This window comes from Pinus tabuliformis, chromosome J (assembly GCF_031772625.1).
Source record: "Pinus tabuliformis cultivar Carrire ecotype Pingquan chromosome J, CPIR1, whole genome shotgun sequence".
Classification (NCBI taxonomy): domain Eukaryota; kingdom Viridiplantae; phylum Streptophyta; class Pinopsida; order Pinales; family Pinaceae; genus Pinus; species Pinus tabuliformis.
In genome coordinates this window covers 758,685,821-758,690,898 of record NC_142295.1, presented here as the reverse complement: position 1 = coordinate 758,690,898, position 5,078 = coordinate 758,685,821, and positions in this window count along the sequence as shown.

The window sequence follows — 5,078 nt, the reverse complement described above, 5'->3', positions numbered from 1 at the left end:
ATGACGATGATGACAACAATGATGATAGAAATTACATTAATTATGATGACGAGGATGATGAAAATTATAATGACGATGATAATGGTAGTGATGATGATGCTCATTGATCACGTCTCAAAAATAGAGTTGTTATTTATCTTACATATATCATGTGTCATAACAACCCTTTTCTAGCACTTGTAACATTTTTTGAGTTGATGATACTTCTCATGACACCAATAATTATGAACAATTAACGACAATGTCCATAATCATGATGATGATGACCTAAATGGTGATTATGTGATAATTCAATGATGATGATGGCGGTGGTGATGATGATGATAATGAAGACGATGACAATGATTATGATGATGTCAATGACCTTTTGAGTCATGGATTGATGAACTTACTAGTTTCAAGATCATCTTCTGCATACGTATTACTATCAGACTTTTACATTTTCTCCTTGGGATATTTTCCTCTTCTCAATAATATCTATTACCTTTTCCATATACACGAGATAGAGTTAGCGAGTCACCTCATTTGTATATGCCCCATTTATTATGAGATTCAAGGGATGTTTTATTATCTTTATCAAGATTTGGAAGGATCATATTTTACTCTCTTTCAAAACATGTATGTTATGAAACTAGCTCACAAAAAGATAGAAAAGATAGATCAACGCCTTAGAATTCAGCCTCTTCGAGGGGGCAACCTCCTTTACATTACACAAATGAATGATTCCTTGATGATTCAAATGACAAAACCTCCTTTCTATATATGGGAGTCTAAGGAGTCACAATATAACCCAGCCGACCTAACAATAATAATATAAAGGCACAAAAATAACAATGGAGGGATTCTATGGGGCACAGCAATAACAATATGGGGACAATAGGGGCACAAAAATATTAATAAGGGATACAACTACAATAGTAATGGGGTAATCACTAGTATTGTAGGGACCTAACATGCCCCTCTCCTTCAAAAAGTGTTTTCCTCAACGCTTGAGTAGTTCTGGATGCTTCTGTATAAAATTCTCATCCTCCCATGTGGAATCTTCAATGGATAAGTTCTTCCACTTGATGAGATACTCCGAAATTGATCGATTTCGTAGCTGTCGAGTTCTTGTTTCTGTGACTGCTTCCGGTTCCAATATAATTTTTCCTTCCTCATCAAGTTCTGGCAATATTGTTTGAAGTGGGAGCTTGTTTCCTATAACCTTCTTTAAACATGAAACATGGAAAACTGGGTGCACTCGAGAAGCTGCAGGAAGCTCCAATTTGTATGCCATAGTACCATTCTTTTGCAACACCTTGTACAGACCATAATACTTTGGTGATAATTTATTATCCTTCTTAGCTTGCTTGAGGGACATTTGTTTATATGGTTGTAGCCTTAGGAATACCCAATCACCTACATCAAAACTTCTTTCGCTGCGATGTTGATCTTCCTGTTGTTTCATTCTATTCTGCGCCAACACGAGGTTATCCTTTAAGAGTTGGAGGACTTGTTGTTGATGCTCGATGTGATGTTCCACCACTTGAACCTTATAATTTTCTCTTAAATATGATGTGATGGATGGTGGTTGATATCCATAAAGTGCCATAAATGGGGTCATTTTTGTTGTTGTATGGAAGGAAGTGTTGTACCACCATTCAGCCAGAGGCAACCATTTGACCCATTGTGTCTGTTTATCAGATACAAAGCAACGAAGATATCCTTCCAAACATTTTTTACTATCTCAGTTTCCCCATCAGATTGAGGATGATAAGATGAGCTATGAGCTAACTAAGTACCGAGACAAGAAAATAATTATGTCCAAAAATTTCCAGTGAAAATGGGGTCTCTGTCACTTACAATAATCTTTGGATTTCCATGTAGCTTTTGAATTGTTTCCATAAATGCAATAGAAACTGTACTGGCTTTAAATGGATGTGATAATGCACAAAAGTGTGCATACTTGGTAAGTCTGTCAACTACCACCATGATGACACTCTTTCCCTCAAACTTGGGTAAACCTGTGATAAAATCCATTGAAACCTCCTCCCAACGTTGGCTTGGAATGGATAAAGGTTGTAATAGACCCAGGGTCTTAATTGTTTCAACTTTATTTTGTTGGCAAACCAAACATTCTGCCACAAACTTTTGAATATCCGATTTAAGGCCATCCCAAAAAAATTCCTTCTTAACCCTGTGGTAAGTTTTTAAAAATTCCGAGTGCCCTCCTAAGGGAGAAGTGTGCAATTCCATAAGAATCTTTTGTTTGAGTTGGGAATTCTTACAGAGGTATAAGCGATCTTTGTACCATAACGAATCATTTTTCCAGCTAAATGTATCAGATGTACTGGAATCTTGTTGTAACTTTCGAATAAGTGCCCACACTTCTTCATTATTCTTCCATTCCTCCCTTGCTTCGTTTATCCAATCTGGTTGGATAATAGAAATGGCACACAAAAATGCTTCCACATCCTCATCCTTTCTTGAGAGTGCATCTGCCACCACATTTTGCTTCCCTTTTTTGTAGATGATTTCAAAGTCATAACCCAACATCTTTGTGACCCACTTTTGTTGCTCTTCAGAGGATAATCTTTGTTCTAAAAAGTATTTAAGGCTATCATGATCCATTTTTACCTTGAAGTGTCTTCCCATTAGGTAGGGTCGCCATTTCTTAAGTGCATGTAGTATTGCCAACATTTCCTTCTCATAAATAGCTTTGTGTAAAAACTTTCCCTTGATTGGATGACTTTCAAAAGCAATGGGTCTTTCATCTTGCATTAAAACAACACCAATTCCATTTCCTGAAGCATCACATTCCACAATAAAGGTTTTTGTGAAGTCTGGTGTACCTAAGACCGGTGCTTGGCACATTGCCTCTTTAAGATGTTCGAAGGCCTTTGCTGCTTCTAGAGTCCATGAAAATGCATCTTTCTTCAATAATGTTGTTAGAGGTGCTGCTATTCTCCCATAATTCTTAACAAACTTGCGATAATACCCTGTCAACCTGAGAAATCCTCGCAGATGCTTTATGGATGTGGGGATTTTCCATTCCTTAATGGCTTTAATTTTGCTAGGGTCTACCTTAACTCCTTCATGAGATACAATATGACCCAAATATTCCACCTCTTGTACTCCAAAGAAACATTTGGATCTTTTTGCATATAATTGTTTCTCCTCCAATAGTTGTAGCACCCTGTCAACATGTTCAACATGATCCTTCCAAGACTTGCTATAGATTAGTATATCATCAAAAAATACTAACACAAATTTTCTAAGGAAGGGTTTGAAAATTGAATTCATCAAACCTTGAAATGTAGAAGGTGCATTGGTAAGGCCAAAAGGCATGACCAAAAATTCATAATGACCCTCATGAGTTCTAAATGCTGTTTTCAAAATGTCTTCAGTCTTCATTCTGATTTGATGATATCCTGAACGAAGATCCAACTTGGTGAAGTAAATTGATCCATGCAATTCATCCAGTAATTCATCAATGACAGGAATGGGAAACTTATCTTTAATAGTGAGCTTGTTGAGCTCCCTATAATCCGGACACATGCGCCATGATCCATCCTTCTTGTGCACCAATACTACTGGAGCAGAGAAAGAACTTTGACTAGGTTGAATTATACCAGCCTCTAGCATTTCTGCCACCATACATTCAATTTCACTCTTTTGGGCATAGGGATATCTGTACGGCCTGATGTTTGGAGGAACACTTCCAAGAATCAGATGAATAGCATGATCATGATCACGAATAGGTGGGAGACCTTTGGGAGTCTCAAATACCTTGGAATGATTGTCCAAGACTTTTTGGAGATCTGGAGAAATAAATGATTTCGATGTGGAAACATCTAGTGAACATAATTGTGCAATTACACCTCTTTGTTCCTTTTTTAGAAGCTTTGTCATACCGTTAGAGCTGATTATCTTTCTCGGTTTCCCTGTAATACCCCTTAATTCAACTTCCTTTCCTTCTGCAGAAAATTTTATGAAAAGTTCATGAAAATTAAAAGCTATTGTACCCAAGGATTGTAGCTATTGGACTCCTAGTACAACATCAACACCTCCCATTGGAATGGAAAGCATTGGGCTAGTCAATACATATTCTCGCATGGATAGCTTGATATTATGGCACTTTCCATGGAAATTTATTGTTCCTCCATTTGCAACCATCACTTGACACTCTGGTGCTGGATATAGGAAGCAATTCAATTCTTTTGCTACCTTACAATGAATAAAATTGTGGGTACTTCCTGAATCAATCAACACTATTACCTTTTTCTTCTTGATTTGTCCTTCTATCTTGATGGTTTGAGGAGTGGTAATTCCCACCAATGCATTACAAGATATGGTTGGATTCATTTCTTCTTTATCTAGGCTTTGTTCCTGGAGTATATCCTCTTCTTTTGACCTTTCTTTCTCCTTTTCTTCTTCCTCTTCACAATCTATGTAGAATAATTTCTTCTCAGCACACTTATGACCTTTAGTGTATTTGCTATCACAACTGTAACAAAGCCCTTTTGCTCTTTTTTCTTCCAATTGTTGTGGTGTCAACCTTATAGGTTGTGGAAGACTAGGGGCAACAACACTTCCATCTTTATAGTTGTGAGTGGTATGCTTCCTGGTTGCCATAATTTTGCTTTCCATTTTTCTTGCTAACCTGAATGCCTTCTCTAATGAATCAGGTTCCCAAAGGCGAACATCATGTTGGATATTATCCTTTAAAGTCCCTATGAACACATCAATCCTATGCTCCTCTGGAATATTTTTTACCCTTATGTTCAATTTTTGGAACTCCTCAATGTGCTCCATTATTGAACCCTTTTGTTTGAGACTTATCAATTGGCTAAAAAAAATGTTGTTTTTTGTATCCTCATAATGTGCTGTCAATTCTTCCGTAAAAATTGCCCAAGTGATAATTTGTTTATGAGAGTAAAGCCATTGATACCATACAAACTGATTTGGTTCCAAATATAAAGTTTCAATAGTACCTTTTGTGTGTTTTGCACGTTATTGAGATCAAAAAATTGCTCCATCTGTAATATCCATGTTGTGGGATCCTTGCCATCAAACTTCCTCATATCGATTTTTGGAAT